The 18,953-nt window shown below is 38.8% G+C and overlaps 1 long non-coding RNA gene across 3 annotated transcripts in view; it reads right to left on the bottom strand.

The window, feature by feature from the left end:
- LOC146404954 (uncharacterized) overlaps positions 1 to 18,953 on the bottom strand; it is a 621,252-nt gene that overhangs the window by 90,040 nt on the left and 512,259 nt on the right. For all 3 annotated transcript variants that reach the window (XR_014839818.1, XR_014839817.1, XR_014839816.1), the window contains exons 6-7: positions 6,274 to 6,350; positions 1,312 to 1,364 (exon numbers count right to left, since the gene is read on the bottom strand). This is a non-coding gene — a long non-coding RNA (uncharacterized LOC146404954). The remainder of the gene's footprint in view (positions 1 to 1,311; positions 1,365 to 6,273; positions 6,351 to 18,953) is intronic.

Here is an 18,953-nt window from a genome sequence, read left to right as displayed (position 1 = left end):
ATTTGAGAGGACCTAGAGAAATCTGACCTCCCAATGGTAAGAATTCAGGAAAAAACTTAAATTCTGCAGTTAACAAAAAAAGCTTGGATAAAGAAGTCAGGAGAATAGATTCTCCATGATGCCACAAAGACTGGGCTCTGGGGAAAAGAGGGGATTCAGAGCCTAAGAAGCCTTCTAGCTGTCAGCACGGGCATTCCCCAGCAACTCCTCTACCACTTAAAATGTCTGCAACACGTGATAAACTTGGCTAATTAATTATAATTAATTACCTTAAGGCATGATTAATTGTCTAATTCAAAACAAGAGAAGCTTCCGGAGAGACAAATTATTCCATAGTTAAAAGCTGAGTCAGGCCCCTCTCTTACCGATGAAAGGGCCGGGAATTCTCTGGTCTATGGAGAACAGTGGAGGGAAGGGGGTTCATAGAATTCTTGGGAGGGAAGTCCCTTGCCTGGGTTATGACTGATTGAGAAGCAAGTTGATGTGAGACTGAGCCCTGTCCCCTGGGCCGTGGTGTGAGGCAGCACCCCTTAGAGCTTGCTAAACTGAGCTGGATTTCCCAGTTGAACGGTGGTGTGCCTCGTGGGCAGGCATGATAAACAAGCCCCTCTTTGAAACAGGTTATCATCTTCTTCATAGTTCTAAGAAAGTAAATATAGGAAGAAGGTGGTAGACTAGAGTTTTGTTGTTGTCGTTTTTTGTTTGTTTTGTTTTGTTTTTTTTGGCTGAGCCTATGGCATGTGGAAGTTCTCAGGCCAGGAATCAAACCCACATCACAGCAGGGACAACTCCAGATCCTAACCTGCTGAGACACAAGGGAACTCCCACAGCAGAGTTTTAAAATCAGAATGAAACAGCTCTGTGAGACAAGGTGCCATCAAAGCAGACAGCCAAACCAAAGGCTGCAAGTATAACTAAATCAGAGGATAGGGCATCGATTTAGTCACACCTTCACATCTCAGTAGAGGCAAGGAAGGTAACCGCAGACTGAGATGGTGAGTTTAAGATTAGATCTAGTTATAAGTAGAAGTAAAGGGACTAAAAACATGTGAGGTCAATCCTGACTTTTCTGCAAAACCATGTTATATCCAAAGAATGAGCAGAAGGTGGGAGAGGAGTTGAGCAGAGAGGGGGCAGATCACCTCCTGCAAAGGCAGGCTATGGGTAAGAGAGGGATGAAGCCTTATTCTGGAACAAGTGTTTGAAGGAAGCACTTATTTTGTTCATATACTCATTGGAATTCTAAAAATTGTATATGTTTTTTAGGTCCGAAACAGACAGGCCAGGTTTTAAGGTATCTCTACCACTTACCACTGTGTGGGCCTGAGGTCAATACCCAGCTTCTCGGAGTTCAATGTCCTTATCTGTCAAAGACGAAAAGGAGCAGATCACCTCTGAGCATCTTCTTGTAGAGTAACTGTATATATTGAGAGCGCAACATGTATGGCAATTATTATATGTGTCTGCATCCAGTGAATTCTCCTGGGATAGTGACTATTTGCTCCCAGTACAGCACTTCCCACAGAGCAGTTCCGCCTCCCACCTGAGCTGTTTTTACTGTTTAGTTCGTTTCTTACCAGGATGTCTAGCTCTTCCTAGAGCCCCACTCCTGACTGGTTTCAGCTTGACCAGCACCTTAATTTCCCCACAGTCTCAGATCCTTTTTCAGAACCATAACATGACATATGCTGAATCATTTCCCTGTGACACGGTGGGACCTAGGAGAATAGGTTTCTTGAAATGAATATTGGGTTGTGTGCTTATGGCAACCACTGTGAGGGCTGAGGTTAATTTATGTATGAGTCTCAGGGCTGTTGTCGTTGGTCCCTTTGTTTTCTACTGCTGGATAGGACGGCACTGCTGGAATGTAGATGTCCTTTCCTCATCTGCACGGTCATCTTTTTAACTGGAACATATCATAATCTAGGACATTCAAGTCACTACCTGCCTACACTCATCCAAGATCAGGTTCTAACTCCCATTTGTTGAGTGGTTCATTTTGTATTGACACCCCTGGAATGGGGAAGAGGCCTCACTGGACACAAGCTGGCCTTGGGAGCCTGACATGTGCAGTGGCTGCAGTTCTCCCAGGGCCAGCCTGACAGATGCCGGCTGACCTTTTCCTGCTGGCCCCACGTCACTGGGGTCCCAAATGTCATCCGTGCAGAACCATAGGCGGGAGCTCAAACTGAAGCTCTTTCCGAGAGGGTGTGCAGAAGTCAGCAGCAGCATTTTACAGACCTCCGAGTAGCCTTTCGTGCAGATGTGCCTGTGGCATTTTAAAGAGGCCAGAGGAGTGGACACTTAGGCGGGTTGTTACATTCACTTTATTCTTGTCTCATTCTGAGGCATTTTAGTAGTATTTGCCAAAGCAATGTTTGCAACTACTTTACTTGTTTCTTCTTTTATTCTGTTCATATGCATATATATCTTCAGTTATGGAAAGCAGTGCATACTTTTTTTTCATTTTTTAAATCATCATTTTTTCTTATATATTCAGTTATGTGGGACTTAGAAAGTAAAACCTAAAATGCCAAACAAAAGTGTTATTTGCCAAAGGGAAACAGGAATATAGTGCTCACTATAGAGCAGCATGCATAAAGAAGCAAGAGGCACTGATATATTTATGCAAAAATTGGCGAAAACACACATGCATTTATTAATAAATGAAGGTACTGAAAGGTTATGAAAAACAGCCACTTGCTAGGATGAAATTATTCACATTTCAGAGAAGAAATATAATGGACATGGAAAGCCATATGATTGCCCAGAGAGAGAGCTGAGGCTATGTCAGTGTGGTTCAGCCAATAAAGATAAAGCTGCAGTGAGCATCAGTAGAGTAGAATGTCCACATAATTTCAGTCAGCTCTTGGTAGAAGCTAAAAATAAAGTGGTTTCTATTGAGAAGTGTATGTCCTGAAGGACAGATCATGTTCCCAAAAGGCATCCTACCTCAGTTTCCTCGTGTGTCATTGGGACATCATGATTTGCACCTCAAAGGGGTGCTCCGTGGATTAAATGAAAAACAGATATGCAATGTATTTAGATAGATAAGAGGTGTATTAAACCTGAGTTATAACGAAAAGATCTGAACGTCACGCAAGGAGTCCCTGTTTCTCAGCCGTCTTTTGCAGACACCACTCCCTTGCTAAATCCTATGTTCTCTGAACCTCAATATTTTCATTACTGGTCCATGTTAAAAAACGCTTACAACCTTTCTCATGATCTTCTCTTTGGTGTGAAACGCTGCCTTCTTTCTCCTTGTAGAGAAAGCCCAGTGAGATGAACAATGGACATTACACATGACAGTGTCCCTTATCTGTAACCTTGCTGGCTAATTCTGGAATCCTGCCGCTCTTTACGCATCTCCACTCAGTGTGCTACTTTGGTACAGGTGAGATGCACAACATCCAAGTGTAACAACTCTGCCAACTCAGCATCGCCAGTGAGAATCCTGCTGCAACCTGCCAAGGACCTTGTGGGTTTCCCAGGCGTGTGGGTATGTTAATTTGTGTGATTTTAAAAATGTTCTTAATGTATTTCTTGACCTGTTTAATCTCTGTACTGCCTTCTATTCATCGTCAAGCAATTCTCCTACTTCAGAGCACTCGAATAATAATAACTTTCCATAGAGCACTTACTTTAAAAGCATGTTCACATCTATGAGAACATTTGATCTTCACAGCAGCCCTGTGAATTAGGCAAGGTCAAAATCTTCTCCTTTCTCAGAAGGAGAAACAGAAGCTCAACCGTGTAAGGGATAAACAGCTACAATATGTTTAAGCTACATCTCCAACTTAGGACTTCTTGCCTATATCCAGGTCTGTTTATTACAATTTATACTTTAAAAATCTATTTTTCTAATCAACTTTATTTCTATTACTTGGGAAAATTTGTTTTAATTTTCCCCCAAAGCAGAAATATTGTTTCTGGATTAGAAATTTAATAGCATAATTTACATTATGTGTAATTTAAGGCTTTACTCATTCATCGATTTATTGATTGTCATTCAGTAATTCTTCCACCAAGTATTTATTAAATCCATGTAGAGTGCTGGTATACAGTTAGCCACAAAGGACTTTAATAACCCTTGAGCAAGCAACTTATTTAAGACGTCACTGTGTGAACTAGGCTTATATATAAAGTAAGCAGATGAAAATCTCAACCATAGTTTCAAATTTTGATGTTCACCTTGGGGTTTGTGAAATTTGGAATTCTTCTGCGTAAAAGAATTATCTATTTTCCTCATTTATTTATCATCTATGTATATTAGAATGGACTTTTTTTTTTTTACTCTTTAGATTATAATCCAATATTATTTATTTGATTGTTTAAATTCTTCCACTTTGACTTTTGGGAACTCTTTCAGTTGGCTCTTGTTTCTTGTCTCCTTTTGACATATCCCCATCATTGCAGATTTTTTTTTGAGTGCAAATTACCATTTGATCCAGCAATCCCACTTCTGGGCATCTATCCAGAGAAAACCATGCTCGACAAGATACATGTACTCCAATGTTCATTGCAGCACTATATAATAGCCAAAACATGGAAACAACTTAAATGCCCATGGACAGAGGAGTGGATAAAGAAGATGAGGTACATACACACAATGGAATATTACTCAGCCATTAAAAGGAAAGAAATAATGCACTTGCAGCAACATGGATGGACCTAGAAATTATCGTGCCAAGTGAAGTTCGTCCGACAGTGAGACACCAACATCATATGCTATCCCTTACATGTGGGGAATCTAAAAAAAGGACACAATGAACTTCTTTGCAGAACAAATACTGACTCACAGATTTTGAAAAGCTTATAGTTTCCAAATGAGACAGGTTGGGGGACGGGGGATGCACTGGGGGTTTGGGATGGAAATGCTATAAAATTGGGTCGTGATGATCATTGTACAGTGATAAATGTAATACAATTCAAAAAAAGCAGAGTGGTATTAGACATCAAGATCTGGGCCCTGGACGTACTTCTGCTGCTGGTATGTCATTATTTTTAGTCGCTCTCAACTGACAGAGCAAGGGAATATATGTGTATCTCCTAACCTATGTGTGTTCACCTATCTCTCTCTCTCTCTATCATCTATCTATTATCTGTATGTAACTATTTGTATCTATATTAAGCTAAACATGTTTGTTTCCAGAATTGCGCCTTTTCCAGTATGTCATATAATTGGAATCATACCCTAGGTAGGTTCTTTCATACTCATTGCCTTCTTTCACTTACTAATATGCATTTAAGATTCATTCACATATTTCCATGGCTTGATGGTTCATTTCTTTTCATTTTGTGCATTTGTGTGGATACACTTTTCAAATTATTGGGTAGTTGTATTCACTTCCTAGGTCCGCCACCACAGAGAACCACAAACAGAGCGGCTTTTAAAAAATAAAATGTATTCTCTCACCGTTCTGTAAGCTAAGAGCCTAAAATTATGATTGTAGCTGGTTTGGCTCCTACTGGCGGCTGTGAGCAGGAGTCTGTCTTATGCGTCTCTCCTAGTTTTGGTGGTTGCTGTGAACTCTGGTGTCCCATGGCATGGAGACAAACCATCCCAATCTCTGCCCCTGTCTTTGCGTGTTACTCTCCCACTTGTCTCTCTTTTCTTCTTATGAGGACATGAATCACAGTGAGTTAAGGACCCACTGTCTTCCAGCATGTCTTCATCTGGACTAATTATAACTGCAACAACTCTATTTCCAAATAAGATCACATCCTGAGGTTTGGGAAAGACATGAATTGTGGAGGAACACTGGTCCATTAAGCACTGCAGTTACGCTGTTTTTGGTTTGTTTGTTTGCACCATAAAGATATCGTCTATGTGCTTGTACCACAGAGCAGATAGCTGTACACAGTTCTTCCTCTGAGCGGAAGTGATGAAAAGACTTGGTCAGTTTTTTTTTTTAATGATAGTTTGTGTTCTGCTCTGGCCAGACAAAATTTCATTCCTTTTTAGCCTATGAAGTGAAACCACAGCTGTCCTATATCCCAGCTCTAACATTAACTTATCATGTGACCTTGAGTAAGCTACTTAATCTCCTCTTTGTATTTCTATTTTCTCATCTGTAAAATGGAATTCCTAATAATAGTTCCTCCCTGTAGAAGAAAGCAAGATATTATGGATTGGAGGCCATCGCAGAAACAAAACAAACAGAAACTGAAACGTGGCTATAGTAACAGAAATATATCCTTAGCTGATAAAAGTAGCATTGTGTTCACAGGTATCCAAAGGGATGAACCTCGGTCTGGCTATAGTTAGCTCACCTCTCTGTGTAGTCAGATGTTACGTGATATTTGTCAGAAAGTTCAGGGGTATAGCCTTCTTCCAGGTCATCGTTGTGCTAAAAATAAATAAATAAAATAATAAATTCTCATAAATATTTGGTTTAGAGAGAAAATTCATAGAAAGTTCATCCTGAGATAAACTTGTATTTTATGTTGGAAAGCCCTTCCATAAATTATCTACATTGGAAGATTACCATGGCTTAAATAAAATGATGCCAAAAAAGCATTGTGAACTCTTTGGACACCCAGTAAGTAGAATGCACTGGGATTTCTTTTTCTTAAATTAGGTCTTTGTAGCTATATGTAGAAAAATATTTAGTCTTCTTACATGCTGTCACTCAGTTCCCCTAAAGTAAAAAAAAAAAAAAGGAAATCCTTATTAAAAGTATTATTTCCTATTGTATGAGCTGCAAAATGCTTGCCTCTTGTGATACACGGCTTCGGAAATAATTTCATTCTGAATTTGCCCTTTTGAGGGAAACTTAACTTCCAGATTGTGCTGAGATGAAGATATATCCATTCCTGTCTCCCTTACCCAGCACTTCTGGACGAGAGCATGGTCACCAGGACACCTTTGCACATTCCTCCTGAGTAAAGCAGTTTTAGATCATTTCTCCTATAACCGGTGTCCCTGCCGTATTTCACATGTGTCACACCAAGAACAACAACAACAACAAATAGGGAAGGTTAGAGGAAGAGGGATAGATAAGTGAGCCCAACAAGGACCCTGTTTACATATCCTACATGTATTTGCTGTATACTATGATGTGCCTGAAAGACCGAAAGTTCCTGCCTATGTAACATTTACATTCTTGCAGAGAAATATACAGCTATAAACCATGCACACCAAGGTCTCTAAAGATTTAGGAGGAATGCAGTTGGGATTCTGGAATACGAAGTTGGATGTGAGTAAACAATATGATTTCTCTCGTAGAACCACTGGAAGGTGTAAAGAGCCGCCCCGTTAATCTTGATCTATTCTTTGCAGTTCACACAGGCAGTTAACGTGGGGAGGAACATTTTCTGATTTTCTCTGTGGCCCAGCAAATGGAAATGCTGTTAAGGGTTGACCCAGTATGATGTGTGGAACTGGAGACCTGTACTGTGCTAAGGGAAAAGACCCAATTACTTTCTGCAGCAAAACTCGATTTCTCCTGGCTCCACTGCTCTCAAACCAAGAGTTACATGGCTCATTTGGGAGTTTATTTTTCTCCAGGCAAAATGAGTTTCATATTCTGAACATGATGCTGTGAAGAAATTTTCTGGATATTTGACCAGAGTTCATCAGCTGGGTATTTGGGTAACTTTTCATCCTTTGGTGCCAACACAGTGGATACAATCTCATTTAGGGAGGAGTGGGGAAAAAATGCCATCCATTATTGATGTAAACACACATCGGAGATAATAATTCTAAGTGAAAGTCAAAATGTGCATAGCACTTCAGAATTGATAAAGCTTGTTTTCAACCATTATACCACTTTATGCAATCCTATCCCATGAAAGTAATCTATAAAGTAAGTTAATTACTTCTGTCCATTTAACAAAAAGCAAATTTAGCTAAGAGTAGCAGTGGAAATGCGTTTGAAGGAAGGAACAGACGCTTATATTTATTGAACATTAATTATTTTCTATGACACTATATTATTTTATCATTTTCCTTTTCACAAAGTCATACAACTTACATATTTTACCTCCCCCCACTATTGTGGATGATATTGAACCTAAGTTCTTAAAATGAAACTGCTTCCTTCCTATCTTTGCATACATCTGCACCCTTGAACGTACTGAATCTTCTGCATGGAATAAAATTTCTTCCACTGGACTGTCTATTAAACTTTTTTTTTTTTCATTTTTTAGGGCAGAAGCCATGGCATATGGAAGTTCCCAGGCTAGGGGTCAAATTGGAGCTGCAGCTGCTGGCCTACATCACAGCCACAGCTGCATATGTGACCTCACCACAGCTCACAGCAAAACTGGATCCTTAACCCACTGGGTGAGGCCAGGGACGGAACCCACATCCTCATGGACACTAGTTGGGCTTATTACTACTGAGCCACAACAGATACTCCTAAACTATTCTTTTAAATGTGGGGAGTTCACTCTGTGGTGCAGTAGGTTAAGGATCCAGCATTGTTGCAGCCGCAGTGTAGATCACAGCTGCTACTGGGATTTGATCTGGCTTAGGAGCTTCCACATGCCACAGGTGCAGCCAAAAATTTTTTTTAAAGTTTCAAAAAATTTAAAAAATAAAGCTTAAATGTGATCTCCAGATACATGTCCTTTAAGTATCTCACAGTGTTTTAGATAAGAAAGGCATAAGTTAATATTTACTATAGAATGTAATTAATGTGTTGAGGGTGAAGTTGGTAGAAACTGAAGAATGAGGGAATGTGCCATAGTCACATTTCTCATTGATATCACTGCTCTGAGTTCAAAGCATAGCATGGTTTCAAACATAGTAGAAAAATTTCCATTTTATGTTCTTGCCTCCTTTGTCAAAAGATTAATAGACCATAGGTGTCAGGGTTTATTTCTGGGTTCTCTATTCTGTTCCATTGGTCTGTATGTCTGTTTTGGTATCAATACCACACTGTCTTGATAATTGTGTCTTTGTCATATTGTCTGAAGTCTGGGAGAGTTATGCCTCCTGCTTGGCTTTTGTTCTTCAGAATTGCTTTGGAAATTCTGGGTCTTTTGTGGTTCCATATAAATTTTTGGATTGTTTGTTCCAGTTTTGTGAAAAATGTCATGGGTAATCTGATAGGGATTGCATTGAATTTGTAGACTGCTTTGGGTAGTATAGCCATTTTTACAATATTAATTTTTCCAAACCAAGAGCATGGAATATCTTTCCACTTCTTTATATCTTCTTTAATTTCCTTGAGTAATGTTTTATAGGTCTCAGCATATAAGTCCTTTACCTCCTTGGTCAGGTGTATTCCCAGGTATTTGATTTTTGGGAGTGCATTTTTAAAAGGTATTGTGTTTTTGTATTCCTTTTCTAATATTTCATTGGTAGTATACAAAAATGCAACTGATTTCTGAATGTTAATCTTATATCCTGCTACTCTACTGAATTTATCAGTTCAAGTAGTTTTTGGGTTGAGTCCTTAGAGTTTTCTATATAGAGTATCATGTCATCTACATATAGTGACAGTTTTACCTCTTCTCTTCCTATTTGGATGCCTTTTATTTCCTTTGTCTGATTGCTGGGGCAAGGACTTCCAGTACTATGTTGAATAACAGTGGTGAGAGTGGGCATCCTTGTCTTGTTCCAGATTTTGGTGGGAAGGCTTTCAGCTTTTCTCCATTGAGTATTATATTGGCTGTGGGTTTGTCATAAATGGCTTTTATTATGTTAAGGTACGTTCCCTCTATACCCACTTTGGTAAGAGTTTTGATCATGAATGAATGTTGGACTTTGTCAAATGCTTTCTCTGCATCTATTGAGATGATCATGTGGTTTTTGACTTTTCTTTTGTTAATGTGGTGAATGACGTTGATTGATTTGCATATGCTGAACCATCCTTGTGCACCTGGGATGAATCCCACCTGGTCGTGGTGTATGATCTTTTTTATATGTTGTTGGATTTGGATGGCTAAAATTTTGTTGAGAATTTTTGCGTCTATATTCATCAAAGATATTGGCCTATAGTTTTCTTTTTTGGTGGTATCATTGTCTGGTTTTGGAATTAGGGTGATGGTAGTGTCATAGAATGTCTTTGGGAGTGTTCCTTCTTCAAGCTTTTGAAAAAGTTTAAGGAGGATGGGTATAAGTTCCTCTTTGTATGTTTGGTAGAGTTCGCCTGTGAAGCCATCTGGGTCCTGGGCTTTTATTTGTAGGGAGTGTTTTTATGACATATTCAATTTTATTTCTAGAGATTGGTCTCTTCAGTTGGTCTGTTTCTTCTTGATTCAGTTTTGGCAGGCTGTAAGTCTCTAGAAAGTTGTCCATTTCTTCTAGGTTGTCAAATTTGTTGGCATACGATTGTTCATAGTATTCTCTCATGGCTCTTTGTATTTTGGTCAATTAGTCTTTGACAAAGGAGGCAAGAACATAAAATGGGGAAAAGACAGTCTTTTCAGCCAGTATTGCTGGGAAACCTGGACGGCTGCATGCAAATCAATGAAACTAGAACACACCCTCACACCATGCATGAAAATAAACTCAAAATGGCATAAAGACTTAAATATAAGACAAGACACCATCAAACTCCTGGAAGAGAACATAGGCACAACATTAATGAATATTTTCTCAGGTCAGTTTCCCAAAGCAACAGAAATAAAAGCAAAAATAAACCAATGGGACCTAATCAAACTGACAAGCTTTTGCACAGCAAAGGGAACCAAAAAGAAAACAAAAGGACCACTTACAGAATGGGAGAAAATAGTTTCAAATGATGCAACTGTCAAGGGCTTAATCTATAAAATATACAAGCAACTTGTACAACTCTACAGCAAAAAAGCCAATAACCCAATGGAAAAATGGGCAAAAGACATGAACAGACATTTCTCCAAGGAAGATATACAGATGGCCAACAAACACATGAAAAAATGCTCAACATCAATGATTATTAGAGAAATGCAAATCAAACCTACCATGAGATATCACCCCACACCAGTCAGAATGGCCATCATTAATAAGTCCACAAATAACAAATGCTGGAGGGGATGTGGAGAGAAGGGAACCCTCCTGCTCTGTTGGTGGGAATGTAGGCTGGTACAACCACTATGGAGAAAGTATGGAGATACCTTAGAAATCTATACATAGAACTACCATATGACTCAGCAATCCACTCTTGGGCATATATCCAGACAAAACTTTCCTTAAAAAAGACACATGCACCCATATGTTCATTGCAGCTCTATTCATAATAGCCAAGACATGGAAACAACCAAAATGTCCATTGACAGATGATTGGATTAGGAAGATGTGCTGTATATATACACACTGGAATACTACTCAGCCATAAAAAAAGAATGAAATAATGCCATTTGCAGCACCATGGATGGAACTAGAAACTTTCATACTGAGTAAAGTCAGTCAGAAAGAGAAAGACAAATACCAATATGTTATCACTTATATCTGGCATCTAATATATGGCACAAAGGAACTTTTCCACAGAAAAGAAAATCATGGACTTGGATAATAGACTTCTGGTTGCCAAGGGGGAGGGGGAGGGAGTGAGGTGGTTGGGGAGCTTGGGGTTAATAGATCAAACTATTGTCTTTGGAATGGATTAGCAATGAGATCTTGCTGTGTAGCACTGGGAACTATGTCTAGTCACTTATGACGGAGCATGATAATGTGTGAAAATAGAATGTGTACATGTATATGCAACTGGGTCACCATGCTGTACAGTAGGAAAAAATTGTATTGGGGAAATAACTATTAAAAAATAATAATAACAACCAAAAAAATTTCCAGCAATTTGTAAAAGTTATAAACTAACGATTTATATGTTGTGAACATTTCCTTTGGATGGTGAGCTATTAGTGCACCACATAACTTTTTCAAGAATATATGGAGGCCCTGGATAACATATCATTGACTTTGGTGAAATCTATCTTGTGGTCCTAAGTACTGCTTACCAAAGACCAGAGTATGCTTATATCCAATCGATGAGAGGTGGCAAATCCATAACTATAGCAGAGCCTTTCAAGGGACCTGTTCAAAATAGCCAGTAGATCAAATGTTTAAATTCTTGTCCCCTTGAAAAAGTATTCTTTTTGACTGTCTCGGGTTATATGCTTAGAAGAAAGCATCACTAAGATCTAACGTACAAAGAAGCCTCTTATGAATCCAGGTTTTGAGATTTCAACTTGACATTCTAGTGGTCTCAGAAGTATTAAAGTTCTATGTAGTACATTTGAATGTGTTATACTATTTTTTAAAATAGTCAGATTACACACAGAATAAAATTTAAATCAAATGCTTGCTGAAATGCCAAAGTACCCTGCAGTAGTAGAGTTCTATGAAACCTAGTTTAAAAATCACTGAATTAGCTGATGCCCTATGCCTCCAAGATGTGACGCCTAGAATCCGCAGAAGCACAGTTTGGGCAGCGGCATTAGAGGTGGAGGAAGTCTCCAGACTGCTGAATTCAATGAGCCTTGACTCCCATCGTGTCAGGAAGAACCTAGTTGACTACGCCGTACTTCTTCCATGAGAGGCATCAAGACTCATGACTAAAGGACATCATTTTTTAGGTAACTACTTGATGCTATAGTCCAAAATAAAACAAAACAAATAAACAAAAAAGAAGTATCAGGTTAACTTTGGAGATTTTTAGAAGTGCAGAATCTCTGGCCCTTCTCAAGGATCTACTGAATCAGAAACCACATATTAATAATAACCTTTGGAGTTCCCCTTGTGGCTCAGCAGTAACGAACCTGACTAGTACCCATGAGGATTCAGGTTTGATCCCTGGCCTCACTCAGTGGATTAAGGATCCAGCATTGCCATGAGCTGTGGTGTAGGTTGCAGACACGGCTCGGATCTGGTGTTGCTGTGGCTGTGGCGCAGGCTGGCAGCTACAGCTCCATTCGACCCCTAGTCTGGGAACATCCATATGGCGAAGGGTGCAGCCCAAAAAAAAAAAAAAAAAAAAAAAAACTTTAGGTAATTCATATTACATTAAAATTTAGAAGAATCACTTTAAAGAATTAAAAGCAAATATATACATGTATATATGTCTTTTTTGTTAAAATTTCTACCACTTTTAAATGTTTCCCAATGTAAACTGAAATTGATACTGTTTCTTCTATACTGTTCTAATAATTATAATATATTTTAATAATAATATTGTAATTATAACTAATATTAGCTAATAATACAATAGTTAGTACAAATAATAGTACTGATATATGCTGTCATTATTGGAACAGTGGATCATGGAGAAACTTCATCAATAGTAATCTATGTTTAGATTATAAATTCATTTGTAGTTGACACCAAGAAACCCATGGAAAGGAATACTCTAAGACTCTTGTTCCCTGAGACTGACTCCACAGAAAAGATATGACATCTGATTAGGAAAAAAAAAAGCAGGCAAATACAGAGTCCTGCTTTCACGTCCTCATACATTCCTTTGTGTGAACTTGACACAGATATCCCAGAACCTCAATGGCCTGAGGAGAAAATTAAAGTGTTGAGCAAAGGGGTTAGGCTGGGTTTGGGGAATCTGGGTACATCATGAAGGCTGCTTGTGGAAAGAAAAACACAGGTCTTTGCATCCTGCAGCCAGTTCTCTCGGTACAACGTTCCCCCCACTGGCTGCTGGAGGACAGACCAAGTGACAAGTTCAAGGACAAGGAAGGGTCTGGACCTTCAGCACTGGATTCCCTCCAATGAGATGAACCCTGTTGGTAGAAGGCACATCAAAACCTTTGTAAATAATCTAACCTATAATCTTAGGGTTTTCCTAATGTCCAATTCAAACTGATTTACATAAAAAATCTTTTAAATTATACAAGGTTCATTGGCTATTTGATGTCTTATCATATTCCTGTTCACATTTAAGTGAGTCTTTCTAAGATCTGTATTTTGGTGATCATTGGGTGAGTTCCTCAAATTTTTCTAGTTTCAGTCCATATACCAAAAAAAAAAACAAAACACTTTGTATAAAATTCCTAATATCCCCCATATTTATAAAGAACTTTAATAACAGCTCGTGTATAAAGGCTATCACTGACACATTTTTAGATGGAAATGACCAGAAACACACAAAACTCCAAAAGTCCTTTTCAACAACTGCTGTGTTTAATTAGGATGAAAACATATTTTTATTAATTTCTGAGGTCAAGTAAATTTTATTTGTATTTGTACAGCTTAATGACTTCTTAGCAGATTTTCCAAGATGCAAAATGTTCATAGAGTAATTCCCCTTTAAGGAAAATCTTCAGAACACAATTGGATGTGGAAAAATTTCTACTCACTTAGGTGGTCTCAGTGCTGACACAAGACCCACTGTTGAGTCATGTGAATCATAGAAAGGTTAACGAGGGCACCGTTGATGAAAAACAATGCTTCTAAGTGGAAAGTGAAATTTTTATTGGGGATCCCAATTGTAGTCATTATTCTATAATTCATTCCCTCATCAATATGCATCAACTGAGCATCTAATGTAAGTTAAGAGCTGCCTGATAAATGCTGAAGTACGAAGAATCAGAGGATCCTTTTTCTTTTCTTTTCTTTCGAAGGGTTCACGGACTAGCCGAAGAAACATTAACTACAGTGCGATGTGTTAATGATGCTATATAAGAACAGAGAATTGTGGGAGCAAGGGAGAGAGATTATTGAATTTGTGGAGGACCCCTAGGGGTAGAGAACAGGACACACACAGCAATTTTATCCCTTCCGTATTTGGAACTGGGATAGAATGGAAGTTCTAGTTCACAACCCATAGTTTTTCTTATGAGCCCAGCTCAGTCCTGCACTTAGGAGAGAGCCTCGTGTATGCCCAGAACTCACTGCCAAGCACCCTTCTCCCAGCTTCACCTCAGGCACAGCCAGCAGTGCTGTCTGCCCTCATGAAGACTGACAAGGGAGAGAACTGCATGGATCCTGACAACAAGTTCCTAGACCCAAGTGGGATCTGGATGGGTGGGCACCTCCTTTTGACACTGCAGACTCCAGGCATGATGGGAAGAGACAAGGACGAAGAAAGGTCATAGAGTCCCCTCCAGCATGCAGAGTAGGGACTCTGATTGCACTGATACGTGTACAATAAATACTCGTTTTGTTGTTGGTTGTAGTATAATCTTTCTTAGTAAGGAAAAAAAGGAGCCTAGGGCTGCAGCCACCCATAATTAATGGAAAATTCACTAATGTTTCCTGATTCTAGGAAATTCACTCTTCTTTAGGAAAATGATCCCCCTCTCCCAAAGATGAATGATTGGACTAAATTCTTTTTTTTTTTTTTTAATAATTTTGAGGTCTGGCTCCTTCTATATAACTGCGTAATACTTGGAAACCACTAACCATCCCCTCTCAAGACTCGCTTTTTTTTTTTCACTTTTTAAAGTTATATTGAAGTATAGTTGATTTGCAATGTTGTGATAATTTCTGCCATGCAACAAAGTGATTCAGTTACACATCAGTCATTCATTCTCTTTCAGATACTTTCCTCATATAGATTATCACAGAACATTGGGCAGGGTTCTCTGGGTTTTATAGCAAGTCCCCATTGGCCAATCATTCCAGATACCTCAGTGTGCATATGCCAACCCCAAACCCCCAGGTTCATCCCTCTGCCGCCTGTCCCCTTTGGTAACCCGTAAGAGACTCACTTATTCACTTGCATAATGAGGATTCGAAATTTCTACACATGTCATGCACTGTTACAAGATAACCAGATAACATAACCAAAATAATTTCAGTATTATAAAGCACAACTCACATAAAAGCTGAGATTTGTCTCAGCTCCCTCCCAGCTTGAAAAGTCAGACGTTGATTGTTTGAAAAGTTTTAGTGGATGAGAAATACTATTGTAGTTCTGCTGTTGAATTGCCATTGTCTTGGACAATAATTTATCACAGCTGACTCCTGCTACACCCTACCTTCCTTCCCACCTTCAGCCAGACTGCTTCCAGAACAGGTGAAATCCAGACAACTGGGGCTTTAATCCAGACTGCTCTGTCTGCTCCTGTTTTCCTCGAGCGAATGACTCTTGCTAAGTCTCTAGTCATTTGTAAAATGGGACAGCGAATACACACAGCATCATATAACTGTGATTTGTGAGAATGAAAGTGTCATAACTTTAAAATACTTGGTACTGTAATTGTTATTTGATAGGAACTAAACAAATACTATTGGTTAATATTATTGCGGCCCCACATTTTTTTTGTTTTTGCTAAGCAAAGTCACTTGAATCATGTCACTTTCCTCCCTCTGCTTTATTAAGATGTAATTAACATATAACATTGTGTGAGTCAAAGATGTTTATTTGATACACTTATTGTTGCACTATGATCACCACCTTAGTGTTACCTAACACCTCCATTATGTCACATAATTCTTTCTTTTTTCTGGAGAGAACGTTTACGATTTATTCTCCTAGCAACTTCGCGTATATAATGCTATAATTATAATGCTATAATCACAATACTGTGAGTTAGATCCCAGAACTTATCCATCTTCTGCTTGGAAGTTTGTACCGTTCGATCAACAGTCCTCCCCGCCCCCGGCCCTTGGCCCTGACAACCCACTATCAGAGTCTTTGTTTCTTTTAAGAGTCACACAGTATTTGTTTTCTCTTTCTGACTTGTTTCACTTGGCATGATGTCCTCAAGGTCTATCCATATTGTAGCAGGTAGCAGGAGTCCCTTCTTTCTCATGTGAATCATGCCACTTTTGCAGAAAACAGAGTGAGAATTAATTTCTCAATTTATATACATATTTCTGCTTCTTTATTGTGTAAGAAGCTTCAAGAAATGTTCCTTTTCTCTTTGTTTCTTCTGATGCTAATCAAACTAATCCTGTCCTCCCTAGCATAAATATTTTCTCTCTCTTGCCTTCAAGGGTCAAAATGCAATAAACATAAAATAGTAATTTGTTAGCAAGTCCTTGTGAAAGGATTTCCCACGGCGGGGCTGACGCATTTCTGTTGTCATGTGATTGATACAGAGGGACATCGATGTATCCAGGGTTTAGTTTCTTTTCTTTCTTTTTTTTTTTTTTTTTTTGGTCTTTTGAGGGCTGCACCCGAGGCATATGGAGGTTCCAAGGCTAGGGGTCTAATGGGAGCTGTAGCCGCCGGCCTAGACCAGAGCCACAGCATCTCAGGACCTGAGCTGCGTCTGCGACCTACACCACAGCTCACGGCAACGCTGGATCCTTAACCCACTAAGCAAAGCCAGGGATCGAACCCACAACCTCGTGATTCCTAGTCAGATTCATTAACCACTGAGCCACAATGGGAACTCCCGGGTTTAGTTTCTTACTCCAAGTGCCCTGAGTACTGAAACTGGGCAGGCATGCCTCAAGGATTATTGTTTCTGAGTGTTCTAGGGGAAATATGTCCCCTTTCTCAAGATTTCCTCAGTCTTTGAAAGACGAAACAAAGACAAATACAAAGCTATTCCTCTGAGACACTAAATCAAATGTGTTAATGATAATACAAGAGTCCGAAAAGGTTTTCTTGCCCCCTTAAAAAATGAAATATTAGTGATATGTAAGAAAGTGTGCTTTTATAAGTTACAGCAATGACAGCTGACCACCAGTCTGTGTTGAAGATTATTGAGTTCATGTGTTTTTGTGGTTTTTTTTAACTTTAAGAAGTAAAGTTAATTACAGACTAAATAAATACTTGTTTATTAATTGATAACCACAACTTATAGATGGAATGAGTTCTTAGAATCTCCGTTCGGTTTAGAAATATGAATCATAAAGCACAAATTCCTTTTCATATGCAAGAAAGAGCCTTAATAATTTCATATTTGAACTGCATGTTTGAGAATTTCTAAGACATTTATGTAGTCTTTTTGACGGCTAAACATTCTTTTTAGAACCAAGATAGTTTAGAGCTCTATGTAATAGAGCATGAAGCACTTCAGGTAATTTGAGCAAATGGTAATTTTGCACAAAGCCATTGAGTTCCAGGGACTAAACAGAAAAAAGCAGATCTCTGTGTCCTGGATTAGACAAGAAAATACTGGAGCTAATGGGAGAGGGAACAAGCCTTTCAACCTGGCCCTTTTGATTCTGGCCTCTTTTGGCCCCCATATTAGACTTTGACATAGAAAAGAAAATTCTTATAAAGTGGATTGGTGAGAGAGAGAAAATGGGATTGCAGAGTTCCCTGGTGGCAAGGTGGGTTAAAATCCAGCGTCATCACTACTGTGACTTGGGTCACTGCTGTGGTGCTGGTTTGATCCCTGGCCCTGGAACCTGGAATTTCTGTATGTCATAAGCATGCCCTCTTCCCCTCCCCCCCAAAAAAAGAAAATGGGACTTGCTTTACTAATTTTTCTTACTCTGTGTCCCCCAATTTTGGAACTGCTCAGGATTCACCAAGTCTAACTATCTGTAGAGGCATATATTCGTTTCTAAATTAATTTCACACACACACACACACACACACACACACACACACACACACACACACACATATTTGTATACAGGCAGGAGTGTGATCATAAAAAATGAATTGCTATTATTATTATTTTACTTTTTGGGAAGGCAGCTATGCTCATCACTATACCACCAACATCTTCTATCATTTTAAATTTGGGGGTTTTGCTTAAACCTCCACTTCCACTTTGTCTTTCCAATTCCAAACTTGCCCTTCACAAGAAACCAGATAATTCATATAGATATATATGCATACACTGAAGCTTATAAATCGTTCTTTGTCTGTTTTTCAAAGTGAGGCCATGTTATATGAACTTTCCTATATCTGCTTTAATGATTACATGGTATTCAATATTCCTATGGTGACTGTAGTGGGACTCATTCTTACAGTATCCAAGTGATGGATTTTTGCTGGTTTTCTAATTTTTTTCCTCTACAAAACAATGTTTTAATAACAATTCTATTATGTGCACACTGACATATTTGTGTTGTCCTTTTGTGGAACAGATTCCCATGAGTGAGATTACAAGGTTAAAGGAAATGCTTACTTTTACATTTTCATGGATGTTATTCGACTGCTAATAAC

Source organism: Sus scrofa, chromosome 3, assembly GCF_054392235.1.
Source record: "Sus scrofa isolate SSC_HxYL_T2T_F1_AM1 chromosome 3, Sscrofa_HxYL_maternal_Yorkshire_Landrace_v2.0, whole genome shotgun sequence".
Classification (NCBI taxonomy): domain Eukaryota; kingdom Metazoa; phylum Chordata; class Mammalia; order Artiodactyla; family Suidae; genus Sus; species Sus scrofa.
This window is presented reverse-complemented; position numbering and strand designations above follow the sequence as displayed.